The 18,069-nt window shown below is 46.7% G+C and overlaps 62 non-coding genes and 22 pseudogenes across 62 annotated transcripts; all 84 read right to left on the bottom strand.

Annotated features, from left to right (window-relative positions):
* Positions 1–40: 40 nt before the first annotated feature.
* LOC145210903 (5S ribosomal RNA) lies at positions 41–149 on the bottom strand (annotated as a pseudogene).
* A 75-nt stretch (positions 150–224) lies between these two features.
* On the bottom strand, positions 225–343 carry LOC145209947 (5S ribosomal RNA). Its single transcript, XR_013855443.1, has one exon. It is a non-coding gene; the product is annotated as a 5S ribosomal RNA (ribosomal RNA).
* A 75-nt stretch (positions 344–418) lies between these two features.
* LOC145210786 (5S ribosomal RNA) lies at positions 419–537 on the bottom strand. Its single transcript, XR_013856229.1, has one exon. It is a non-coding gene; the product is annotated as a 5S ribosomal RNA (ribosomal RNA).
* A 272-nt stretch (positions 538–809) lies between these two features.
* On the bottom strand, positions 810–928 carry LOC145210785 (5S ribosomal RNA). Its single transcript, XR_013856228.1, has one exon. It is a non-coding gene; the product is annotated as a 5S ribosomal RNA (ribosomal RNA).
* A 75-nt stretch (positions 929–1,003) lies between these two features.
* On the bottom strand, positions 1,004–1,122 carry LOC145209940 (5S ribosomal RNA). The gene has a single exon (XR_013855437.1). It is a non-coding gene; the product is annotated as a 5S ribosomal RNA (ribosomal RNA).
* A 75-nt stretch (positions 1,123–1,197) lies between these two features.
* Positions 1,198–1,316, bottom strand: LOC145209677 (5S ribosomal RNA). The gene has a single exon (XR_013855192.1). It is a non-coding gene; the product is annotated as a 5S ribosomal RNA (ribosomal RNA).
* Positions 1,317–1,567: 251 nt separating this feature from the next.
* Positions 1,568–1,686, bottom strand: LOC145210216 (5S ribosomal RNA). The gene has a single exon (XR_013855695.1). It is a non-coding gene; the product is annotated as a 5S ribosomal RNA (ribosomal RNA).
* Positions 1,687–1,761: 75 nt separating this feature from the next.
* On the bottom strand, positions 1,762–1,880 carry LOC145210796 (5S ribosomal RNA). The gene has a single exon (XR_013856239.1). It is a non-coding gene; the product is annotated as a 5S ribosomal RNA (ribosomal RNA).
* A 251-nt stretch (positions 1,881–2,131) lies between these two features.
* LOC145210190 (5S ribosomal RNA) lies at positions 2,132–2,250 on the bottom strand. Its single transcript, XR_013855670.1, has one exon. It is a non-coding gene; the product is annotated as a 5S ribosomal RNA (ribosomal RNA).
* Positions 2,251–2,325: 75 nt separating this feature from the next.
* On the bottom strand, positions 2,326–2,444 carry LOC145210758 (5S ribosomal RNA). The gene has a single exon (XR_013856203.1). It is a non-coding gene; the product is annotated as a 5S ribosomal RNA (ribosomal RNA).
* Positions 2,445–2,519: 75 nt separating this feature from the next.
* Positions 2,520–2,638, bottom strand: LOC145210207 (5S ribosomal RNA). The gene has a single exon (XR_013855686.1). It is a non-coding gene; the product is annotated as a 5S ribosomal RNA (ribosomal RNA).
* A 62-nt stretch (positions 2,639–2,700) lies between these two features.
* LOC145210909 (5S ribosomal RNA) lies at positions 2,701–2,809 on the bottom strand (annotated as a pseudogene).
* A 75-nt stretch (positions 2,810–2,884) lies between these two features.
* Positions 2,885–3,003, bottom strand: LOC145210834 (5S ribosomal RNA; annotated as a pseudogene).
* Positions 3,004–3,078: 75 nt separating this feature from the next.
* Positions 3,079–3,197, bottom strand: LOC145210206 (5S ribosomal RNA). The gene has a single exon (XR_013855685.1). It is a non-coding gene; the product is annotated as a 5S ribosomal RNA (ribosomal RNA).
* Positions 3,198–3,259: 62 nt separating this feature from the next.
* Positions 3,260–3,368, bottom strand: LOC145210902 (5S ribosomal RNA; annotated as a pseudogene).
* A 75-nt stretch (positions 3,369–3,443) lies between these two features.
* LOC145209946 (5S ribosomal RNA) lies at positions 3,444–3,562 on the bottom strand. The gene has a single exon (XR_013855442.1). It is a non-coding gene; the product is annotated as a 5S ribosomal RNA (ribosomal RNA).
* A 75-nt stretch (positions 3,563–3,637) lies between these two features.
* On the bottom strand, positions 3,638–3,756 carry LOC145210841 (5S ribosomal RNA; annotated as a pseudogene).
* Positions 3,757–4,028: 272 nt separating this feature from the next.
* On the bottom strand, positions 4,029–4,147 carry LOC145210177 (5S ribosomal RNA). The gene has a single exon (XR_013855658.1). It is a non-coding gene; the product is annotated as a 5S ribosomal RNA (ribosomal RNA).
* Positions 4,148–4,222: 75 nt separating this feature from the next.
* On the bottom strand, positions 4,223–4,341 carry LOC145210721 (5S ribosomal RNA). The gene has a single exon (XR_013856168.1). It is a non-coding gene; the product is annotated as a 5S ribosomal RNA (ribosomal RNA).
* A 75-nt stretch (positions 4,342–4,416) lies between these two features.
* Positions 4,417–4,540, bottom strand: LOC145210887 (5S ribosomal RNA; annotated as a pseudogene).
* A 75-nt stretch (positions 4,541–4,615) lies between these two features.
* Positions 4,616–4,734, bottom strand: LOC145210839 (5S ribosomal RNA; annotated as a pseudogene).
* Positions 4,735–4,809: 75 nt separating this feature from the next.
* Positions 4,810–4,928, bottom strand: LOC145210197 (5S ribosomal RNA). The gene has a single exon (XR_013855677.1). It is a non-coding gene; the product is annotated as a 5S ribosomal RNA (ribosomal RNA).
* Positions 4,929–5,003: 75 nt separating this feature from the next.
* Positions 5,004–5,122, bottom strand: LOC145210773 (5S ribosomal RNA). Its single transcript, XR_013856217.1, has one exon. It is a non-coding gene; the product is annotated as a 5S ribosomal RNA (ribosomal RNA).
* Positions 5,123–5,197: 75 nt separating this feature from the next.
* On the bottom strand, positions 5,198–5,316 carry LOC145209676 (5S ribosomal RNA). Its single transcript, XR_013855191.1, has one exon. It is a non-coding gene; the product is annotated as a 5S ribosomal RNA (ribosomal RNA).
* A 251-nt stretch (positions 5,317–5,567) lies between these two features.
* LOC145210215 (5S ribosomal RNA) lies at positions 5,568–5,686 on the bottom strand. The gene has a single exon (XR_013855694.1). It is a non-coding gene; the product is annotated as a 5S ribosomal RNA (ribosomal RNA).
* Positions 5,687–5,761: 75 nt separating this feature from the next.
* On the bottom strand, positions 5,762–5,880 carry LOC145210795 (5S ribosomal RNA). The gene has a single exon (XR_013856238.1). It is a non-coding gene; the product is annotated as a 5S ribosomal RNA (ribosomal RNA).
* A 251-nt stretch (positions 5,881–6,131) lies between these two features.
* LOC145210214 (5S ribosomal RNA) lies at positions 6,132–6,250 on the bottom strand. Its single transcript, XR_013855693.1, has one exon. It is a non-coding gene; the product is annotated as a 5S ribosomal RNA (ribosomal RNA).
* A 75-nt stretch (positions 6,251–6,325) lies between these two features.
* Positions 6,326–6,444, bottom strand: LOC145210784 (5S ribosomal RNA). The gene has a single exon (XR_013856227.1). It is a non-coding gene; the product is annotated as a 5S ribosomal RNA (ribosomal RNA).
* Positions 6,445–6,519: 75 nt separating this feature from the next.
* LOC145209741 (5S ribosomal RNA) lies at positions 6,520–6,638 on the bottom strand. Its single transcript, XR_013855252.1, has one exon. It is a non-coding gene; the product is annotated as a 5S ribosomal RNA (ribosomal RNA).
* A 75-nt stretch (positions 6,639–6,713) lies between these two features.
* LOC145210815 (5S ribosomal RNA) lies at positions 6,714–6,832 on the bottom strand (annotated as a pseudogene).
* Positions 6,833–7,014: 182 nt separating this feature from the next.
* Positions 7,015–7,133, bottom strand: LOC145210000 (5S ribosomal RNA). Its single transcript, XR_013855493.1, has one exon. It is a non-coding gene; the product is annotated as a 5S ribosomal RNA (ribosomal RNA).
* Positions 7,134–7,208: 75 nt separating this feature from the next.
* Positions 7,209–7,327, bottom strand: LOC145210566 (5S ribosomal RNA). The gene has a single exon (XR_013856024.1). It is a non-coding gene; the product is annotated as a 5S ribosomal RNA (ribosomal RNA).
* Positions 7,328–7,402: 75 nt separating this feature from the next.
* LOC145210952 (5S ribosomal RNA) lies at positions 7,403–7,521 on the bottom strand. The gene has a single exon (XR_013856276.1). It is a non-coding gene; the product is annotated as a 5S ribosomal RNA (ribosomal RNA).
* Positions 7,522–7,596: 75 nt separating this feature from the next.
* On the bottom strand, positions 7,597–7,715 carry LOC145210819 (5S ribosomal RNA; annotated as a pseudogene).
* A 75-nt stretch (positions 7,716–7,790) lies between these two features.
* Positions 7,791–7,909, bottom strand: LOC145210642 (5S ribosomal RNA). Its single transcript, XR_013856095.1, has one exon. It is a non-coding gene; the product is annotated as a 5S ribosomal RNA (ribosomal RNA).
* Positions 7,910–7,984: 75 nt separating this feature from the next.
* LOC145210823 (5S ribosomal RNA) lies at positions 7,985–8,103 on the bottom strand (annotated as a pseudogene).
* A 75-nt stretch (positions 8,104–8,178) lies between these two features.
* Positions 8,179–8,297, bottom strand: LOC145209740 (5S ribosomal RNA). The gene has a single exon (XR_013855251.1). It is a non-coding gene; the product is annotated as a 5S ribosomal RNA (ribosomal RNA).
* Positions 8,298–8,372: 75 nt separating this feature from the next.
* Positions 8,373–8,491, bottom strand: LOC145210813 (5S ribosomal RNA; annotated as a pseudogene).
* A 185-nt stretch (positions 8,492–8,676) lies between these two features.
* LOC145210641 (5S ribosomal RNA) lies at positions 8,677–8,795 on the bottom strand. The gene has a single exon (XR_013856094.1). It is a non-coding gene; the product is annotated as a 5S ribosomal RNA (ribosomal RNA).
* A 75-nt stretch (positions 8,796–8,870) lies between these two features.
* LOC145210737 (5S ribosomal RNA) lies at positions 8,871–8,989 on the bottom strand. Its single transcript, XR_013856183.1, has one exon. It is a non-coding gene; the product is annotated as a 5S ribosomal RNA (ribosomal RNA).
* A 75-nt stretch (positions 8,990–9,064) lies between these two features.
* On the bottom strand, positions 9,065–9,183 carry LOC145209739 (5S ribosomal RNA). Its single transcript, XR_013855250.1, has one exon. It is a non-coding gene; the product is annotated as a 5S ribosomal RNA (ribosomal RNA).
* A 75-nt stretch (positions 9,184–9,258) lies between these two features.
* On the bottom strand, positions 9,259–9,377 carry LOC145210812 (5S ribosomal RNA; annotated as a pseudogene).
* A 182-nt stretch (positions 9,378–9,559) lies between these two features.
* Positions 9,560–9,678, bottom strand: LOC145209999 (5S ribosomal RNA). The gene has a single exon (XR_013855492.1). It is a non-coding gene; the product is annotated as a 5S ribosomal RNA (ribosomal RNA).
* A 75-nt stretch (positions 9,679–9,753) lies between these two features.
* LOC145210564 (5S ribosomal RNA) lies at positions 9,754–9,872 on the bottom strand. The gene has a single exon (XR_013856022.1). It is a non-coding gene; the product is annotated as a 5S ribosomal RNA (ribosomal RNA).
* A 75-nt stretch (positions 9,873–9,947) lies between these two features.
* Positions 9,948–10,066, bottom strand: LOC145210951 (5S ribosomal RNA). The gene has a single exon (XR_013856275.1). It is a non-coding gene; the product is annotated as a 5S ribosomal RNA (ribosomal RNA).
* A 75-nt stretch (positions 10,067–10,141) lies between these two features.
* On the bottom strand, positions 10,142–10,260 carry LOC145210549 (5S ribosomal RNA). Its single transcript, XR_013856009.1, has one exon. It is a non-coding gene; the product is annotated as a 5S ribosomal RNA (ribosomal RNA).
* A 75-nt stretch (positions 10,261–10,335) lies between these two features.
* Positions 10,336–10,454, bottom strand: LOC145210640 (5S ribosomal RNA). Its single transcript, XR_013856093.1, has one exon. It is a non-coding gene; the product is annotated as a 5S ribosomal RNA (ribosomal RNA).
* Positions 10,455–10,529: 75 nt separating this feature from the next.
* On the bottom strand, positions 10,530–10,648 carry LOC145210822 (5S ribosomal RNA; annotated as a pseudogene).
* A 75-nt stretch (positions 10,649–10,723) lies between these two features.
* LOC145209738 (5S ribosomal RNA) lies at positions 10,724–10,842 on the bottom strand. The gene has a single exon (XR_013855249.1). It is a non-coding gene; the product is annotated as a 5S ribosomal RNA (ribosomal RNA).
* Positions 10,843–10,917: 75 nt separating this feature from the next.
* Positions 10,918–11,036, bottom strand: LOC145210811 (5S ribosomal RNA; annotated as a pseudogene).
* Positions 11,037–11,221: 185 nt separating this feature from the next.
* LOC145210639 (5S ribosomal RNA) lies at positions 11,222–11,340 on the bottom strand. Its single transcript, XR_013856092.1, has one exon. It is a non-coding gene; the product is annotated as a 5S ribosomal RNA (ribosomal RNA).
* A 75-nt stretch (positions 11,341–11,415) lies between these two features.
* Positions 11,416–11,534, bottom strand: LOC145210736 (5S ribosomal RNA). Its single transcript, XR_013856182.1, has one exon. It is a non-coding gene; the product is annotated as a 5S ribosomal RNA (ribosomal RNA).
* Positions 11,535–11,609: 75 nt separating this feature from the next.
* Positions 11,610–11,728, bottom strand: LOC145209737 (5S ribosomal RNA). Its single transcript, XR_013855248.1, has one exon. It is a non-coding gene; the product is annotated as a 5S ribosomal RNA (ribosomal RNA).
* A 75-nt stretch (positions 11,729–11,803) lies between these two features.
* Positions 11,804–11,922, bottom strand: LOC145210810 (5S ribosomal RNA; annotated as a pseudogene).
* Positions 11,923–12,104: 182 nt separating this feature from the next.
* LOC145209998 (5S ribosomal RNA) lies at positions 12,105–12,223 on the bottom strand. Its single transcript, XR_013855491.1, has one exon. It is a non-coding gene; the product is annotated as a 5S ribosomal RNA (ribosomal RNA).
* Positions 12,224–12,298: 75 nt separating this feature from the next.
* Positions 12,299–12,417, bottom strand: LOC145210563 (5S ribosomal RNA). The gene has a single exon (XR_013856021.1). It is a non-coding gene; the product is annotated as a 5S ribosomal RNA (ribosomal RNA).
* A 75-nt stretch (positions 12,418–12,492) lies between these two features.
* On the bottom strand, positions 12,493–12,611 carry LOC145210950 (5S ribosomal RNA). The gene has a single exon (XR_013856274.1). It is a non-coding gene; the product is annotated as a 5S ribosomal RNA (ribosomal RNA).
* Positions 12,612–12,686: 75 nt separating this feature from the next.
* LOC145210548 (5S ribosomal RNA) lies at positions 12,687–12,805 on the bottom strand. Its single transcript, XR_013856008.1, has one exon. It is a non-coding gene; the product is annotated as a 5S ribosomal RNA (ribosomal RNA).
* A 75-nt stretch (positions 12,806–12,880) lies between these two features.
* On the bottom strand, positions 12,881–12,999 carry LOC145210638 (5S ribosomal RNA). The gene has a single exon (XR_013856091.1). It is a non-coding gene; the product is annotated as a 5S ribosomal RNA (ribosomal RNA).
* A 75-nt stretch (positions 13,000–13,074) lies between these two features.
* Positions 13,075–13,193, bottom strand: LOC145210469 (5S ribosomal RNA). The gene has a single exon (XR_013855932.1). It is a non-coding gene; the product is annotated as a 5S ribosomal RNA (ribosomal RNA).
* Positions 13,194–13,265: 72 nt separating this feature from the next.
* LOC145210650 (5S ribosomal RNA) lies at positions 13,266–13,384 on the bottom strand. The gene has a single exon (XR_013856102.1). It is a non-coding gene; the product is annotated as a 5S ribosomal RNA (ribosomal RNA).
* A 59-nt stretch (positions 13,385–13,443) lies between these two features.
* LOC145210359 (5S ribosomal RNA) lies at positions 13,444–13,562 on the bottom strand. The gene has a single exon (XR_013855829.1). It is a non-coding gene; the product is annotated as a 5S ribosomal RNA (ribosomal RNA).
* A 75-nt stretch (positions 13,563–13,637) lies between these two features.
* LOC145210851 (5S ribosomal RNA) lies at positions 13,638–13,756 on the bottom strand (annotated as a pseudogene).
* Positions 13,757–13,831: 75 nt separating this feature from the next.
* LOC145210419 (5S ribosomal RNA) lies at positions 13,832–13,950 on the bottom strand. The gene has a single exon (XR_013855885.1). It is a non-coding gene; the product is annotated as a 5S ribosomal RNA (ribosomal RNA).
* Positions 13,951–14,025: 75 nt separating this feature from the next.
* On the bottom strand, positions 14,026–14,144 carry LOC145210850 (5S ribosomal RNA; annotated as a pseudogene).
* A 75-nt stretch (positions 14,145–14,219) lies between these two features.
* LOC145210440 (5S ribosomal RNA) lies at positions 14,220–14,338 on the bottom strand. Its single transcript, XR_013855905.1, has one exon. It is a non-coding gene; the product is annotated as a 5S ribosomal RNA (ribosomal RNA).
* Positions 14,339–14,400: 62 nt separating this feature from the next.
* On the bottom strand, positions 14,401–14,509 carry LOC145210901 (5S ribosomal RNA; annotated as a pseudogene).
* A 75-nt stretch (positions 14,510–14,584) lies between these two features.
* On the bottom strand, positions 14,585–14,703 carry LOC145209945 (5S ribosomal RNA). The gene has a single exon (XR_013855441.1). It is a non-coding gene; the product is annotated as a 5S ribosomal RNA (ribosomal RNA).
* A 75-nt stretch (positions 14,704–14,778) lies between these two features.
* Positions 14,779–14,897, bottom strand: LOC145210783 (5S ribosomal RNA). Its single transcript, XR_013856226.1, has one exon. It is a non-coding gene; the product is annotated as a 5S ribosomal RNA (ribosomal RNA).
* A 78-nt stretch (positions 14,898–14,975) lies between these two features.
* LOC145210924 (5S ribosomal RNA) lies at positions 14,976–15,094 on the bottom strand (annotated as a pseudogene).
* A 75-nt stretch (positions 15,095–15,169) lies between these two features.
* On the bottom strand, positions 15,170–15,288 carry LOC145210547 (5S ribosomal RNA). Its single transcript, XR_013856007.1, has one exon. It is a non-coding gene; the product is annotated as a 5S ribosomal RNA (ribosomal RNA).
* Positions 15,289–15,363: 75 nt separating this feature from the next.
* On the bottom strand, positions 15,364–15,482 carry LOC145210636 (5S ribosomal RNA). Its single transcript, XR_013856089.1, has one exon. It is a non-coding gene; the product is annotated as a 5S ribosomal RNA (ribosomal RNA).
* Positions 15,483–15,557: 75 nt separating this feature from the next.
* On the bottom strand, positions 15,558–15,676 carry LOC145210821 (5S ribosomal RNA; annotated as a pseudogene).
* Positions 15,677–15,751: 75 nt separating this feature from the next.
* On the bottom strand, positions 15,752–15,870 carry LOC145209736 (5S ribosomal RNA). The gene has a single exon (XR_013855247.1). It is a non-coding gene; the product is annotated as a 5S ribosomal RNA (ribosomal RNA).
* A 75-nt stretch (positions 15,871–15,945) lies between these two features.
* Positions 15,946–16,064, bottom strand: LOC145210809 (5S ribosomal RNA; annotated as a pseudogene).
* Positions 16,065–16,249: 185 nt separating this feature from the next.
* On the bottom strand, positions 16,250–16,368 carry LOC145210635 (5S ribosomal RNA). Its single transcript, XR_013856088.1, has one exon. It is a non-coding gene; the product is annotated as a 5S ribosomal RNA (ribosomal RNA).
* A 75-nt stretch (positions 16,369–16,443) lies between these two features.
* On the bottom strand, positions 16,444–16,562 carry LOC145210735 (5S ribosomal RNA). The gene has a single exon (XR_013856181.1). It is a non-coding gene; the product is annotated as a 5S ribosomal RNA (ribosomal RNA).
* A 75-nt stretch (positions 16,563–16,637) lies between these two features.
* LOC145209735 (5S ribosomal RNA) lies at positions 16,638–16,756 on the bottom strand. Its single transcript, XR_013855246.1, has one exon. It is a non-coding gene; the product is annotated as a 5S ribosomal RNA (ribosomal RNA).
* Positions 16,757–16,831: 75 nt separating this feature from the next.
* LOC145210808 (5S ribosomal RNA) lies at positions 16,832–16,950 on the bottom strand (annotated as a pseudogene).
* A 182-nt stretch (positions 16,951–17,132) lies between these two features.
* On the bottom strand, positions 17,133–17,251 carry LOC145209997 (5S ribosomal RNA). Its single transcript, XR_013855490.1, has one exon. It is a non-coding gene; the product is annotated as a 5S ribosomal RNA (ribosomal RNA).
* A 75-nt stretch (positions 17,252–17,326) lies between these two features.
* LOC145210562 (5S ribosomal RNA) lies at positions 17,327–17,445 on the bottom strand. Its single transcript, XR_013856020.1, has one exon. It is a non-coding gene; the product is annotated as a 5S ribosomal RNA (ribosomal RNA).
* A 75-nt stretch (positions 17,446–17,520) lies between these two features.
* LOC145210949 (5S ribosomal RNA) lies at positions 17,521–17,639 on the bottom strand. The gene has a single exon (XR_013856273.1). It is a non-coding gene; the product is annotated as a 5S ribosomal RNA (ribosomal RNA).
* Positions 17,640–17,714: 75 nt separating this feature from the next.
* LOC145210546 (5S ribosomal RNA) lies at positions 17,715–17,833 on the bottom strand. Its single transcript, XR_013856006.1, has one exon. It is a non-coding gene; the product is annotated as a 5S ribosomal RNA (ribosomal RNA).
* A 75-nt stretch (positions 17,834–17,908) lies between these two features.
* LOC145210634 (5S ribosomal RNA) lies at positions 17,909–18,027 on the bottom strand. The gene has a single exon (XR_013856087.1). It is a non-coding gene; the product is annotated as a 5S ribosomal RNA (ribosomal RNA).
* Positions 18,028–18,069: the final 42 nt, after the last annotated feature.

Here is an 18,069-nt window from a genome sequence, read left to right as displayed (position 1 = left end):
ACTTTGAGTGATACGACCTCGGAATGTGGAGCACTAACAGTGAATACAACACTTGGTATTCCTAGGCGGTCACCCATCCAAGTATTGACCAAGCCCGAGGTTGCTTAACTTCCGAGATCGGGTGCTTTCAACACGGTGTGGTCGTAGTCCACAACGTCAATGCAAATTGAAACTATGAGCGATACGACATTGGATTGTGGAGCACTAAAAACAAAACAAAAAAGAGACTACAACACTTGGTATTCCTAGGCGGTCACCCATCCAAGTACTGACCAAGCCCGAGGATGCTTAACTTCCGAGATCAAACGAGATCGGGTGCTTTCAACCTGGTGTGGTCGTAGTCCACAACGTCAATGCAAATTCAAACTTTGAGCGATACGCCCTCGGATTGTGGAGCACTAAAAACAAAACAAAAAAGTGACTACAACACTTGGTATTCCTAGGCGGTCACCCATCCAAGTACTGACCAAGCCCGAGGTTGCTCAACTTGAGAGATCGAACGAGATCGGGTGCTTTCAACCTGGTGTGGTCGTAGTCCACAACGTCAATGCAAATTGAAACTTTGAGCGATACGCCCTCGGATTGTGGAGCACTAAAGAAAACAAACAAAAAAAGTGACCACAACACGTGGTATTCCTAGGCGGACACAAATCCAAGTAATGACCAAGCCTAAGGTTGCGTAACTTCCGAGATCGAACGAGATCGGGTGCCTTCCACTTGGTGTGGTCGTAATCCACAACGTCACTGCAAATTCAAACTTTGAGCGATACGACCTCGGATTGTGGAGCACTAAAAACAAAACAAAAAAGTGACTACAACACTTGGTATTCCTAGGCGGTCACCCATCCAAGTACTGACCAAGCCCGAGGTTGCTCAACTTGAGAGATCGAACGAGATCGGGTGCTTTCAACCTGGTGTGGTCGTAGTCCACAACGTCAATGCAAATTCAAACTTTGGGCGATACGACCTCGGATTGTGGAGCACTAAAAACGAAACAAAAAAGTGACTACAACACTTGGTATTCCTAGGCGGTCACCCATCCAAGTACTGACCAAGCCCGAGGATGCTTAACTTCCGAGATCGAACGAGATCGGGTGCTTTCAACCTGGTGTGGTCGTAGTCCACAACGTCAATGCAAATTGAAACTTTGAGCGATACGCCCTCGGATTGTGGAGCACTAAAAACGAAACGAAAAAGTGACTACAACACTTGGTATTCCTAGGCGGTCACCCATCCAAGTACTGACCAAGCCCGAGGTTGCTTAACTTCCGAGATCGAACGAGATCGGGTGCTTTCAACCTGGTGTGGTCGTAGTCCAGAACCTCAATGCAAATTCAAACTTTGGGCGATACGACCTCGGATTGTGGAGCACTAAAAACAAAACAAAAAAGTGACTACAACACTTGGTATTCCTAGGCGGTCACCCATCCAAGTACTGACCAAGCCCGAGGTTGCTTAACTTCCGAGATCGGGTGCTTTCAATCTGGTGTACCACAACGTCAATGCAAATTGAAACTTTGATCGATACGACCTCGGATTGTGAAGCACTAAAACCAAAACAAAAAAGAGACTACAACACTTGGTATTCCTAGGCGGTCACCCATCCAAGTACTGACCAAGCCCGAGGATGCTTAACTTCCGAGATCGAACGAGATCGGGTGCTTTCAACCTGGTGTGGTCGTAGTTAAGAAACTGTCTGCAAATTCAAACTTTGATCGATACGACCTCGGATTGTGGAGCACTAAAAACAAAACGAAAAAGTGACTACAACACTTGGTATTCCTAGGCGGTCACCCATCCAAGTACTGACCAAGCCCGAGGTTGCTCAACTTGAGAGATCGAACGAGATCGGGTGCTTTCAACCCGGTGTGGTCGTAGTCCACAACGTCAATGCAAATTGAAACTATGAGCGATACGACATTGGATTGTGGAGCACTAAAAACAAAACAAAAAAGTGACTACAACACTTGGTATTCCTAGGCGGTCACCCATCCAAGTACTGACCAAGCCCGAGGTTGCTTAACTTCCGAGATCGGGTGCTTTCAATCTGGTGTACCACAACGTCAATGCAAATTGAAACTTTGAGCGATACGACCTCGGATTGTGAAGCACTAAAACCAAAACAAAAAAGAGACTACAACACTTGGTATTCCTAGGCGGTCACCCATCCAAGTACTGACCAAGCCCGAGGATGCTTAACTTCCGAGATCGAACGAGATCGGGTGCTTTCAACCTGGTGTGGTCGTAGTACACAACGTCAATGCAAATTCAAAGTTTGGGCGATACGCCCTCGGATTGTGAAGCACTAAAAACAAAACAAAAAAGAGACTACAACACTTGGTATTCCTAGGCGGTCACCCATCCAAGCACTGACCAAGCCCGAGGTTGCTTAACTGCCGAGATCGAACGAGATTGGGTGCTTTCAACCTGGTGTGGTCGTAGTACACAACGTCAATGCAAATTCAAAGTTTGGGCGATACGCCCTCGGATTGTGAAGCACTAAAAACAAAACAAAAAAGAGACTACAACACTTGGTATTCCTAGGCGGTCACCCATCCAAGTACTGACCAAGCCCGAGGTTGCTTAACTTCCGAGATCAAACGAGATCGGTTGCTTTCAACCTGGTGTGGTTGTAGTCCAGACCGTCAAGGCAAATTCAAACTTTGAGTGATACGACCTCGGAATGTGGAGCACTAACAGTGAATACAACACTTGGTATTCCTAGGCGGTCACCCATCCAAGTATTGACCAAGCCCGAGGTTGCTTAACTTCCGAGATCGGTTGCTTTCAACCTGGTGTGGTCGTAGTTAAGAACCTGTCTGCAAATTCAAACTTTGATCGATACGACCTCGGATTGTGGAGCACTAAAAACAAAACAAAATACTGATTACAACACTTGGCATTCCTAGGCGGTCACCCATCCAAGCACTGACCAAGCCCGAGGTTGCTTAACTGCCGAGATCGAACGAGATTGGGTGCTTTCAACCTGGTGTGGTCGTAGTACACAACGTCAATGCAAATTCAAAGTTTGGGCGATACGCCCTCGGATTGTGAAGCACTAAAAACAAAACAAAAAAGAGACTACAACACTTGGTATTCCTAGGCGGTCACCCATCCAAGTACTGACCAAGCCCGAGGTTGCTTAACTTCCGAGATCAAACGAGATCGGTTGCTTTCAACCTGGTGTGGTTGTAGTCCAGACCGTCAAGGCAAATTCAAACTTTGAGTGATACGACCTCGGAATGTGGAGCACTAACAGTGAATACAACACTTGGTATTCCTAGGCGGTCACCCATCCAAGTATTGACCAAGCCCGAGGTTGCTTAACTTCCGAGATCGGGTGCTTTCAACACGGTGTGGTCGTAGTCCACAACGTCAATGCAAATTGAAACTATGAGCGATACGACATTGGATTGTGGAGCACTAAAAACAAAACAAAAAAGAGACTACAACACTTGGTATTCCTAGGCGGTCACCCATCCAAGTACTGACCAAGCCCGAGGATGCTTAACTTCCGAGATCAAACGAGATCGGGTGCTTTCAACCTGGTGTGGTCGTAGTCCACAACGTCAATGCAAATTCAAACTTTGAGCGATACGCCCTCGGATTGTGGAGCACTAAAAACAAAACAAAAAAGTGACTACAACACTTGGTATTCCTAGGCGGTCACCCATCCAAGTACTGACCAAGCCCGAGGTTGCACAACTTGAGAGATCGAACGAGATCGGGTGCTTTCAACCTGGTGTGGTCGTAGTCCACAACGTCAATGCAAATTGAAACTTTGAGCGATACGCCCTCGGATTGTGGAGCACTAAAGAAAACAAACAAAAAAAGTGACCACAACACGTGGTATTCCTAGGCGGACACAAATCCAAGTAATGACCAAGCCTAAGGTTGCGTAACTTCCGAGATCGAACGAGATCGGGTGCCTTCCACTTGGTGTGGTCGTAATCCACAACGTCACTGCAAATTCAAACTTTGAGCGATACGACCTCGGATTGTGGAGCACTAAAAACAAAACAAAAAAGTGACTACAACACTTGGTATTCCTAGGCGGTCACCCATCCAAGTACTGACCAAGCCCGAGGTTGCTTAACTTCCGAGATCGAACGAGATCGGGTGCTTTCAACCTGGTGTGGTTGTAGTGCAGACCGTCAAGGCAAATTCAAACTTTGAGTGATACGACCTCGGATTGTGGAGCACTAAAAACAAAACAAAAAAGTGACTACAACAATTGGTATTCGTAGGCGGTCACCCATCCAAGTACTGACCAAGCCCGAGGTTGCTTAACTTCCGAGATCGAACGAGATCGGGTGCTTTCAATCTGGTGTGGTCGTAGTCCACAACGTCAATGCAAATTGAAACTATGAGCGATACGACCTCGGATTGTGAAGCACTAAAAACAAAACCAAAAAGTGACTACAACACTTGGTATTCCTAGGCGGTCACCCAACCTATCCAAGTACTGACCAAGCCAAAGGATGCATAACTTCCGAGATCGAACGAGATCGGGTGCTTTCAACCTGGTGTGGTCGTAGTTGAGAAACTGTCTGCAAATTCAAACTTTGATCGATACGACCTCGGATTGTGGAGCACTAAAAACAAAACGAAAAAGTGACTACAACACTTGGTATTCCTAGGCGGTCACCCATCCAAGTACTGACCAAGCCTGAGGTTGCTCAACTTGAGAGATCGAACGAGATCGGGTGCTTTCAACCTGGTGTGGTCGTAGTCCACAACGTCAATGCAAATTCAAACTTTGAGCGATACGCCCTCGGATTGTGGAGCACTAAAAACAAAACAAAAAAGTGACTACAACACTTGGTATTCCTAGGCGGTCACCCATCCAAGTACTGATCAAGCCCGAGGGTGCTTAACTTCCGAGATCGAACGAGATCGGGTGCTTTCAACCTGGTGTGGTCGTAGTCCAGAACGTCAATGCAAATTCAAACTTTGGGCGATACGACCTCGGATTGTGGAGCACTAAAAACGAAACAAAAAAGTGACTACAACACTTGGTATTCCTAGGCGGTCACCCATCCAAGTACTGACCAAGCCCGAGGTTGCTCAACTTAAGAGATCGAACGAGATCGGGTGCTTTCAACCTGGTGTGGTCGTAGTCCACAACGTCAATGCAAATTGAAACTTTGAGCGATACGCCCTCGGATTGTGGAGCACTAAAAACGAAACGAAAAAGTGACTACAACACTTGGTATTCCTAGGCGGTCACCCATCCAAGTACTGACCAAGCCCGAGGTTGCTTAACTTCCGAGATCGAACGAGATCGGGTGCTTTCAACCTGGTGTGGTCGTAGTCCAGAACCTCAATGCAAATTCAAACTTTGGGCGATACGACCTCGGATTGTGGAGCACTAAAAACAAAACAAAAAAGTGACTACAACACTTGGTATTCCTAGGCGGTCACCCATCCAAGTACTGACCAAGCCCGAGGTTGCTTAACTTCCGAGATCGGGTGCTTTCAATCTGGTGTACCACAACGTCAATGCAAATTGAAACTTTGAGCGATACGACCTCGGATTGTGAAGCACTAAAACCAAAACAAAAAAGAGACTACAACACTTGGTATTCCTAGGCGGTCACCCATCCAAGTACTGACCAAGCCCGAGGATGCTTAACTTCCGAGATCGAACGAGATCGGGTGCTTTCAACCTGGTGTGGTCGTAGTTAAGAAACTGTCTGCAAATTCAAACTTTGATCGATACGACCTCGGATTGTGGAGCACTAAAAACAAAACGAAAAAGTGACTACAACACTTGGTATTCCTAGGCGGTCACCCATCCAAGTACTGACCAAGCCCGAGGTTGCTCAACTTGAGAGATCGAACGAGATCGGGTGCTTTCAACCCGGTGTGGTCGTAGTCCACAACGTCAATGCAAATTGAAACTATGAGCGATACGACATTGGATTGTGGAGCACTAAAAACAAAACAAAAAAGTGACTACAACACTTGGTATTCCTAGGCGGTCACCCATCCAAGTACTGACCAAGCCCGAGGTTGCTTAACTTCCGAGATCGGGTGCTTTCAATCTGGTGTACCACAACGTCAATGCAAATTGAAACTTTGAGCGATACGACCTCGGATTGTGAAGCACTAAAAACAAAACAAAAAAGAGACTACAACACTTGGTATTCCTAGGCGGTCACCCATCCAAGTACTGACCAAGCCCGAGGATGCTTAACTTCCGAGATCGAACGAGATCGGGTGCTTTCAACCTGGTGTGGTCGTAGTTAAGAAACTGTGTGCAAATTCAAACTTTGATCGATACGACCTCGGATTGTGGAGCACTAAAAACAAAACGAAAAAGTGACTACAACACTTGGTATTCCTAGGCGGTCACCCATCCAAGTACTGACCAAGCCCGAGGTTGCTCAACTTGAGAGATCGAACGAGATCGGGTGCTTTCAACCTGGTGTGGTCGTAGTCCACAACGTCAATGCAAATTGAAACTTTGAGCGATACGCCCTCGGATTGTGGAGCACTAAAAACAAAACAAAAAAGTGACTACAACACTTGGTATTCCTAGGCGGTCACCCATCCAAGTACTGATCAAGCCCGAGGTTGCTTAACTTCCGAGATCGAACGAGATCGGGTGCTTTCAACCTGGTGTGGTCGTAGTCCACAACGTCAATGCAAATTCAAACTTTGATCGATACGACCTCGGATTGTGGAGCACTAAAAACGAAACAAAAAACTGACTACAACACTTGGTATTCCTGGGCGGTCACCCATCCAAGTACTGACCAAGCCCGAGGTTGCTCAACTTAAGAGATCGAACGAGATCGGGTGCTTTCAACCTGGTGTGGTCGTAGTCCACAACGTCAATGCAAATTGAAACTTTGAGCGATACGCCCTCGGATTGTGGAGCACTAAAAACGAAACGAAAAAGTGATCGGGTGCTTTCAACCTGGCGTGGTCGTAGTCCACAACGTTAATGCAAATTCAAAGTTTGATCGATACGACCTCGGATTGTGGAGCACTAAAAAAACAAAAATGTGACTACAACACTTGGTATTCCTAGGCGGTCACCCATCCAAGTACTGACCAAGCCCGAGGTTGCTTAACTTCCGAGATCGAACGAGATCGGGTGCTTTCAACCTGGTGTGGTCGTAGTTAAGAAACTGTCTGCAAATTCAAACTTTGATCGATACGACCTCGGATTGTGGAGCACTAAGAACAAAACGAAAAAGTGACTACAACACTTGGCATTCCTAGGCGGTCACCCATCCAAGCACTGACCAAGCCCGAGGTTGCTTAACTGCCGAGATCGAACGAGATCGGGTGCTTTCAACCTGGTGTGGTCGTAGTCCAGAACGTCAATGCAAATTCAAAGTTTGAGCGATACGCCCTCGGATTGTGAAGCACTAAAAACAAAACAAAAAAGAGACTACAACACTTGGTATTCCTAGGCGGTCACCCATCCAAGTACTGACCAAGCCCGAGGTTGCTTAACTTCCGAGATCGAACGAGATCGGGTGCTTTCAACCTGGTGTGGTCGTAGTCCAGAACCTCAATGCAAATTCAAACTTTGATCGATACGACCTCGGATTGTGGAGCACTAAAAACAAAACAAAAAACTGACTACAACACATGGCATTCCTAGGCGGTCACCCATCCAAGCACTGAACAAGCCCGAGGTTGCTTAACTTCCGAGATCGAACGAGATCGGGTGCTTTCAACCTGGTGTGGTCGCAGTTAAGAACCTGTCTGCAAATTCAAACTTTGATCGATACGACCTCGGATTGTGGAGCACTAAAAACAAAACAAAAAACTGACTACAACACATGGCATTCCTAGGCGGTCACCCATCCAAGCACTGACCAAGCCCGAGGTTGCTTAACTTCCGAGATCGAACGAGATCGGGTGCTTTCAACCTGGTGTGGTCGTAGTCCACAACGTCAATGCAAATTCAAAGTTTGAGCGATACGCCCTCGGATTGTGAAGCACTAAAAACAAAACAAAAAAGTGACTACAACACTTGTTATTCCTAGGCGGTCACCCATCCAAGTACTGACCAAGTCTGAGGTTGCTTAACTTCCGAGATAGAACGAGATCGGGTGCTTTCAACCTGGTGTGGTCGTAGTCCAGAACGTCAATGCAAATTCAAACTTTGAGCGATACGACCTCGGATTGTGGAGCACTAAAAACAAAACAAAAAAGTGACTACAACACTTGGTATTCCTAGGCGGTCACCCATCCAAGTACTGATCAAGCCCGAGGTTGCTTAACTTCCGAGATCGAACGAGATCGGGTGCTTTCAACCTGGTGTGGTCGTAGTCCACAACGTCAATGCAAATTCAAACTTTGAGCGATACGACCTCGGATTGTGGAGCACTAAAAACGAAACAAAAAACTGACTACAACACTTGGTATTCCTGGGCGGTCACCCATCCAAGTACTGACCAAGCCCGAGGTTGCTCAACTTAAGAGATCGAACGAGATCGGGTGCTTTCAACCTGGTGTGGTCGTAGTCCACAACGTCAATGCAAATTGAAACTTTGAGCGATACGCCCTCGGATTGTGGAGCACTAAAAACGAAACGAAAAAGTGATCGGGTGCTTTCAACCTGGCGTGGTCGTAGTCCACAACGTTAATGCAAATTCAAACTTTGATCGATACGACCTCGGATTGTGGAGCACTAAAAACAAAACAAAAAACTGACTACAACACATGGCATTCCTAGGCGGTCACCCATCCAAGCACTGACCAAGCCCGAGGTTGCTTAACTTCCGAGATCGAACGAGATCGGGTGCTTTCAACCTGGTGTGGTCGTAGTCCACAACGTCAATGCAAATTCAAAGTTTGAGCGATACGCCCTCGGATTGTGAAGCACTAAAAACAAAACAAAAAAGTGACTACAACACTTGTTATTCCTAGGCGGTCACCCATCCAAGTACTGACCAAGTCCGAGGTTGCTTAACTTCCGAGATAGAACGAGATCGGGTGCTTTCAACCTGGTGTGGTCGTAGTCCAGAACGTCAATGCAAATTCAAACTTTGAGCGATACGACCTCGGATTGTGGAGCACTAAAAACAAAACAAAAAAGTGACTACAACACTTGGTATTCCTAGGCGGTCACCCATCCAAGTACTGATCAAGCCCGAGGTTGCTTAACTTCCGAGATCGAACGAGATCGGGTGCTTTCAACCTGGTGTGGTCGTAGTCCACAACGTCAATGCAAATTCAAACTTTGAGCGATACGACCTCGGATTGTGGAGCACTAAAAACGAAACAAAAAACTGACTACAACACTTGGTATTCCTGGGCGGTCACCCATCCAAGTACTGACCAAGCCCGAGGTTGCTCAACTTAAGAGATCGAACGAGATCGGGTGCTTTCAACCTGGTGTGGTCGTAGTCCACAACGTCAATGCAAATTGAAACTTTGAGCGATACGCCCTCGGATTGTGGAGCACTAAAAACGAAACAAAAAAGTGATCGGGTGCTTTCAACCTGGCGTGGTCGTAGTCCACAACGTTAATGCAAATTCAAAGTTTGATCGATACGACCTCGGATTGTGGAGCACTAAAAAAACAAAAATGTGACTACAACACTTGGTATTCCTAGGCGGTCACCCATCCAAGTACTGACCAAGCCCGAGGTTGCTTAACTTCCGAGATCGAACGAGATCGGGTGCTTTCAACCTGGTGTGGTCGTAGTTAAGAAACTGTCTGCAAATTCAAACTTTGATCGATACGACCTCGGATTGTGGAGCACTAAGAACAAAACGAAAAAGTGACTACAACACTTGGCATTCCTAGGCGGTCACCCATCCAAGCACTGACCAAGCCCGAGGTTGCTTAACTGCCGAGATCGAACGAGATCGGGTGCTTTCAACCTGGTGTGGTCGTAGTCCAGAACGTCAATGCAAATTCAAAGTTTGAGCGATACGCCCTCGGATTGTGAAGCACTAAAAACAAAACAAAAAAGAGACTACAACACTTGGTATTCCTAGGCGGTCACCCATCCAAGTACTGACCAAGCCCGAGGTTGCTTAACTTCCGAGATCGAACGAGATCGGGTGCTTTCAACCTGGTGTGGTCGTAGTCCAGAACGTCAATGCAAATTCAAACTTTGGGCGATACGACCTCGGATTGTGGAGCACTAAAAACAAAACAAAAAAGCGACTACAACACTTGGTATTCCTAGGCGGTCACCCATCCAAGTACTGAACAAGCCCGAGGTTGCTTAACTTCCGAGATCGAACGAGATCGGGTGCTTTCAACCTGGTGTGGTCGCAGTTAAGAACCTGTCTGCAAATTCAAACTTTGATCGATACGACCTCGGATTGTGGAGCACTAAAAACAAAACAAAAAACTGACTACAACACATGGCATTCCTAGGCGGTCACCCATCCAAGCACTGACCAAGCCCGAGGTTGCTTAACTTCCGAGATCGAACGAGATCGGGTGCTTTCAACCTGGTGTGGTCGTAGTCCACAACGTCAATGCAAATTCAAAGTTTGAGCGATACGCCCTCGGATTGTGAAGCACTAAAAACAAAACAAAAAAGTGACTACAACACTTGTTATTCCTAGGCGGTCACCCATCCAAGTACTGACCAAGTCTGAGGTTGCTTAACTTCCGAGATAGAACGAGATCGGGTGCTTTCAACCTGGTGTGGTCGTAGTCCAGAACGTCAATGCAAATTCAAACTTTGAGCGATACGACCTCGGATTGTGGAGCACTAAAAACAAAACAAAAAAGTGACTACAACACTTGGTATTCCTAGGCGGTCACCCATCCAAGTACTGATCAAGCCCGAGGTTGCTTAACTTCCGAGATCGAACGAGATCGGGTGCTTTCAACCTGGTGTGGTCGTAGTCCAGAACGTCAATGCAAATTCAAACTTTGAGCGATACGACCTCGGATTGTGGAGCACTAAAAACAAAACAAAAAAGTGACTACAACACTTGGTATTCCTGGGCGGTCACCCATCCAAGTACTGACCAAGCCCGAGGTTGCTCAACTTAAGAGATCGAACGAGATCGGGTGCTTTCAACCTGGTGTGGTCGTAGTCCACAACGTCAATGCAAATTGAAACTTTGAGCGATACGCCCTCGGATTGTGGAGCACTAAAAACGAAACGAAAAAGTGATCGGGTGCTTTCAACCTGGCGTGGTCGTAGTCCACAACGTTAATGCAAATTCAAACTTTGATCGATACGACCTCGGATTGTGGAGCACTAAAAACAAAACAAAAAACTGACTACAACACATGGCATTCCTAGGCGGTCACCCATCCAAGCACTGACCAAGCCCGAGGTTGCTTAACTTCCGAGATCGAACGAGATCGGGTGCTTTCAACCTGGTGTGGTCGTAGTCCACAACGTCAATGCAAATTCAAAGTTTGAGCGATACGCCCTCGGATTGTGAAGCACTAAAAACAAAACAAAAAAGTGACTACAACACTTGTTATTCCTAGGCGGTCACCCATCCAAGTACTGACCAAGTCCGAGGTTGCTTAACTTCCGAGATAGAACGAGATCGGGTGCTTTCAACCTGGTGTGGTCGTAGTCCAGAACGTCAATGCAAATTCAAACTTTGAGCGATACGACCTCGGATTGTGGAGCACTAAAAACAAAACAAAAAAGTGACTACAACACTTGGTATTCCTAGGCGGTCACCCATCCAAGTACTGATCAAGCCCGAGGTTGCTTAACTTCCGAGATCGAACGAGATCGGGTGCTTTCAACCTGGTGTGGTCGTAGTCCACAACGTCAATGCAAATTCAAACTTTGAGCGATACGACCTCGGATTGTGGAGCACTAAAAACGAAACAAAAAACTGACTACAACACTTGGTATTCCTGGGCGGTCACCCATCCAAGTACTGACCAAGCCCGAGGTTGCTCAACTTAAGAGATCGAACGAGATCGGGTGCTTTCAACCTGGTGTGGTCGTAGTCCACAACGTCAATGCAAATTGAAACTTTGAGCGATACGCCCTCGGATTGTGGAGCACTAAAAACGAAACAAAAAAGTGATCGGGTGCTTTCAACCTGGCGTGGTCGTAGTCCACAACGTTAATGCAAATTCAAAGTTTGATCGATACGACCTCGGATTGTGGAGCACTAAAAAAACAAAAATGTGACTACAACACTTGGTATTCCTAGGCGGTCACCCATCCAAGTACTGACCAAGCCCGAGGTTGCTTAACTTCCGAGATCGAACGAGATCGGGTGCTTTCAACCTGGTGTGGTCGTAGTTAAGAAACTGTCTGCAAATTCAAACTTTGATCGATACGACCTCGGATTGTGGAGCACTAAGAACAAAACGAAAAAGTGACTACAACACTTGGCATTCCTAGGCGGTCACCCATCCAAGCACTGACCAAGCCCGAGGTTGCTTAACTGCCGAGATCGAACGAGATCGGGTGCTTTCAACCTGGTGTGGTCGTAGTCCAGAACGTCAATGCAAATTCAAAGTTTGAGCGATACGCCCTCGGATTGTGAAGCACTAAAAACAAAACAAAAAAGAGACTACAACACTTGGTATTCCTAGGCGGTCACCCATCCAAGTACTGACCAAGCCCGAGGTTGCTTAACTTCCGAGATCGAACGAGATCGGGTGCTTTCAACCTGGTGTGGTCGTAGTCCAGAACGTCAATGCAAATTCAAACTTTGGGCGATACGACCTCGGATTGTGGAGCACTAAAAACAAAACAAAAAAGCGACTACAACACTTGGTATTCCTAGGCGGTCACCCATCCAAGTACTGAACAAGCCCGAGGTTGCTTAACTTCCGAGATCGAACGAGATCGGGTGCTTTCAACCTGGTGTGGTCGCAGTTAAGAACCTGTCTGCAAATTCAAACTTTGATCGATACGACCTCGGATTGTGGAGCACTAAAAACAAAACAAAAAACTGACTACAACACATGGCATTCCTAGGCGGTCACCCATCCAAGCACTGACCAAGCCCGAGGTTGCTTAACTTCCGAGATCGAACGAGATCGGGTGCTTTCAACCTGGTGTGGTCGTAGTCCAGAACGTCAATGCAAATTCAAACTTTGAGCGATACGACCTCGGATTGTGGAGCACTAAAAACAAAACAAAAAAGTGACTACAACACTTGGTATTCCTAGGCGGTCACCCATCCAAGTACTGACCAAGCCCGAGGTTGCTTAACTTCCGAGATCGAACGAGATCGGGTGCTTTCAACCTGTTGTGGTCATAGTCCACAACGTCAATGCAAATTCAAACTTTTGGCGATACGACCTCGGATTCTGGAGCACTAAAAAAACAAAAAAGTGACTACAACACTTGGTATTTCTAGGCGGTCACCCATCCAAGTACTGACCAAGCCCGAGGTTGCTTAACTTCCGAGATCGAACGAGATCGGGTGCTTTCAACCTGGCGCGGTCGTAGTCCACAACGTCAATGCAAATACGCCCTCGGATTGTGAAGCACTAAAAACAAAACGAAAAAGAGACTACAACACTTGGTATTCCTAGGCGGTCACCCATCCAAGTACTGACCAAGCCCGAGGTTGCTTAACTTCCGAGATCGAACGAGATCGGGTGCTTTTAACCTGGTGTGGTCGTAGTTAAGAACCTGTCTGCAAATTTAAACTTTGATCGATACGACCTCGGATTGTGGAGCACTAAAAACAAAACAAAATACTGATTACAACACTTGGCATTCCTAGGCGGTCACCCATCCAAGCACTGACCAAGCCCGAGGTTGCTTAACTGCCGAGATCGAACGAGATTGGGTGCTTTAAACCTGGTGTGGTCGTAGTACACAACGTCAATGCAAATTCAAAGTTTGGGCGATACGCCCTCGGATTGTGGAGCACTAAAAACAAAACAAAAAAGTGACTACAACACTTGGTATTCCTAGGCGGTCACCCATCCAAGTACTGACCAAGCCCGAGGTTGCTTAACTTCCGAGATCGAACGAGATCGGGTGCTTTTAACCTGGTGTGGTCGTAGTTAAGAACCTGTCTGCAAATTTAAACTTTGATCGATACGACCTCGGATTGTGGAGCACTAAAAACAAAACAAAATACTGATTACAACACTTGGCATTCCTAGGCGGTCACCCATCCAAGCACTGACCAAGCCCGAGGTTGCTTAACTGCCGAGATCGAACGAGATTGGGTGCTTTAAACCTGGTGTGGTCGTAGTACACAACGTCAATGCAAATTCAAAGTTTGGGCGATACGCCCTCGGATTGTGAAGCACTAAAAACAAAACAAAAAAGAGACTACAACACTTGGTATTCCTAGGCGGTCACCCATCCAAGTACTGACCAAGCCCGAGGTTGCTTAACTTCCGAGATCAAACGAGATCGGTTGCTTTCAACCTGGTGTCGTTGTAGTCCAGACCGTCAAGGCAAATTCAAACTTTGAGTGATACGACCTCGGAATGTGGAGCACTAACAGTGAATACAACACTTGGTATTCCTAGGCGGTCACCCATCCAAGTATTGACCAAGCCCGAGGTTGCTTAACTTCCGAGATCGGGTGCTTTCAACACGGTGTGGTCGTAGTCCACAACGTCAATGCAAATTGAAACTATGAGCGATACGACATTGGATTGTGGAGCACTAAAAACAAAACAAAAAAGAGACTACAACACTTGGTATTCCTAGGCGGTCACCCATCCAAGTACTGACCAAGCCCGAGGATGCTTAACTTCCGAGATCAAACGAGATCGGGTGCTTTCAACCTGGTGTGGTCGTAGTCCACAACGTCAATGCAAATTCAAACTTTGAGCGATACGCCCTCGGATTGTGGAGCACTAAAAACAAAACAAAAAAGTGACTACAACACTTGGTATTCCTAGGCGGTCACCCATCCAAGTACTGACCAAGCCCGAGGTTGCTCAACTTGAGAGATCGAACGAGATCGGGTGCTTTCAACCTGGTGTGGTCGTAGTCCACAACGTCAATGCAAATTGAAACTTTGAGCGATACGCCCTCGGATTGTGGAGCACTAAAGAAAACAAACAAAAAAAGTGACCACAACACGTGGTATTCCTAGGCGGACAAAAATCCAAGTAATGACCAAGCCTAAGGTTGCTTAACTTCCGAGATCGAACGAGATCGGGTGCTTTCAACCTGGTGTGGTCGTAGTCCAGAACCTCAATGCAAATTCAAACTTTGGGCGATACGACCTCGGATTGTGGAGCACTAAAAACAAAACAAAAAAGCGACTACAACACTTGGTATTCCTAGGCGGTCACCCATCCAAGTACTGAACAAGCCCGAGGTTGCTTAACTTCCGAGATCGAACGAGATCGGGTGCTTTCAACCTGGTGTGGTCGCAGTTAAGAACCTGTCTGCAAATTCAAACTTTGATCGATACGACCTCGGATTGTGGAGCACTAAAAACAAAACAAAAAACTGACTACAACACATGGCATTCCTAGGCGGTCACCCATCCAAGCACTGACCAAGCCCGAGGTTGCTTAACTTCCGAGATCGAACGAGATCGGGTGCTTTCAACCTGGTGTGGTCGTAGTCCACAACGTCAATGCAAATTCAAAGTTTGAGCGATACGCCCTCGGATTGTGAAGCACTAAAAACAAAACAAAAAAGTGACTACAACACTTGTTATTCCTAGGCGGTCACCCATCCAAGTACTGACCAAGTCTGAGGTTGCTTAACTTCCGAGATAGAACGAGATCGGGTGCTTTCAACCTGGTGTGGTCGTAGTCCAGAACGTCAATGCAAATTCAAACTTTGAGCGATACGACCTCGGATTGTGGAGCACTAAAAACAAAACAAAAAAGTGACTACAACACTTGGTATTCCTAGGCGGTCACCCATCCAAGTACTGATCAAGCCCGAGGTTGCTTAACTTCCGAGATCGAACGAGATCGGGTGCTTTCAACCTGGTGTGGTCGTAGTCCACAACGTCAATGCAAATTCAAACTTTGAGCGATACGACCTCGGATTGTGGAGCACTAAAAACGAAACAAAAAACTGACTACAACACTTGGTATTCCTGGGCGGTCACCCATCCAAGTACTGACCAAGCCCGAGGTTGCTCAACTTAAGAGATCGAACGAGATCGGGTGCTTTCAACCTGGTGTGGTCGTAGTCCACAACGTCAATGCAAATTGAAACTTTGAGCGATACGCCCTCGGATTGTGGAGCACTAAAAACGAAACGAAAAAGTGATCGGGTGCTTTCAACCTGGCGTGGTCGTAGTCCACAACGTTAATGCAAATTCAAACTTTGATCGATACGACCTCGGATTGTGGAGCACTAAAAACAAAACAAAAAACTGACTACAACACATGGCATTCCTAGGCGGTCACCCATCCAAGCACTGACCAAGCCCGAGGTTGCTTAACTTCCGAGATCGAACGAGATCGGGTGCTTTCAACCTGGTGTGGTCGTAGTCCACAACGTCAATGCAAATTCAAAGTTTGAGCGATACGCCCTCGGATTGTGAAGCACTAAAAACAAAACAAAAAAGTGACTACAACACTTGTTATTCCTAGGCGGTCACCCATCCAAGTACTGACCAAGTCCGAGGTTGCTTAACTTCCGAGATAGAACGAGATCGGGTGCTTTCAACCTGGTGTGGTCGTAGTCCAGAACGTCAATGCAAATTCAAACTTTGAGCGATACGACCTCGGATTGTGGAGCACTAAAAACAAAACAAAAAAGTGACTACAACACTTGGTATTCCTAGGCGGTCACCCATCCAAGTACTGATCAAGCCCGAGGTTGCTTAACTTCCGAGATCGAACGAGATCGGGTGCTTTCAACCTGGTGTGGTCGTAGTCCACAACGTCAATGCAAATTCAAACTTTGAGCGATACGACCTCGGATTGTGGAGCACTAAAAACGAAACAAAAAACTGACTACAACACTTGGTATTCCTGGGCGGTCACCCATCCAAGTACTGACCAAGCCCGAGGTTGCTCAACTTAAGAGATCGAACGAGATCGGGTGCTTTCAACCTGGTGTGGTCGTAGTCCACAACGTCAATGCAAATTGAAACTTTGAGCGATACGCCCTCGGATTGTGGAGCACTAAAAACGAAACAAAAAAGTGATCGGGTGCTTTCAACCTGGCGTGGTCGTAGTCCACAACGTTAATGCAAATTCAAAGTTTGATCGATACGACCTCGGATTGTGGAGCACTAAAAAAACAAAAATGTGACTACAACACTTGGTATTCCTAGGCGGTCACCCATCCAAGTACTGACCAAGCCCGAGGTTGCTTAACTTCCGAGATCGAACGAGATCGGGTGCTTTCAACCTGGTGTGGTCGTAGTTAAGAAACTGTCTGCAAATTCAAACTTTGATCGATACGACCTCGGATTGTGGAGCACTAAGAACAAAACGAAAAAGTGACTACAACACTTGGCATTCCTAGGCGGTCACCCATCCAAGCACTGACCAAGCCCGAGGTTGCTTAACTGCCGAGATCGAACGAGATCGGGTGCTTTCAACCTGGTGTGGTCGTAGTCCAGAACGTCAATGCAAATTCAAAGTTTGAGCGATACGCCCTCGGATTGTGAAGCACTAAAAACAAAACAAAAAAGAGACTACAACACTTGGTATTCCTAGGCGGTCACCCATCCAAGTACTGACCAAGCCCGAGGTTGCTTAACTTCCGAGATCGAACGAGATCGGGTGCTTTCAACCTGGTGTGGTCGTAGTCCAGAACCTCAATGCAAATTCAAACTTTGGGCGATACGACCTCGGATTGTGGAGCACTAAAAACAAAACAAAAAAGCGACTACAACACTTGGTATTCCTAGGCGGTCACCCATCCAAGTACTGAACAAGCCCGAGGTTGCTTAACTTCCGAGATCGAACGAGATCGGGTGCTTTCAACCTGGTGTGGTCGCAGTTAAGAACCTGTCTGCAAATTCAAACTTTGATCGATACGACCTCGGATTGTGGAGCACTAAAAACAAAACAAAAAACTGACTACAACACATGGCATTCCTAGGCGGTCACCCATCCAAGCACTGACCAAGCCCGAGGTTGCTTAACTTCCGAGATCGAACGAGATCGGGTGCTTTCAACCTGGTGTGGTCGTAGTCCAGAACGTCAATGCAAATTCAAACTTTGAGCGATACGACCTC

Source organism: Phallusia mammillata, chromosome 1 (assembly GCF_965637545.1).
Source record: "Phallusia mammillata chromosome 1, kaPhaMamm4.hap1.1, whole genome shotgun sequence".
Taxonomy (NCBI): domain Eukaryota; kingdom Metazoa; phylum Chordata; class Ascidiacea; order Phlebobranchia; family Ascidiidae; genus Phallusia; species Phallusia mammillata.
Note: the sequence above shows the minus strand (reverse complement) of the source record. Positions and strands in the feature narration are given on the sequence as shown.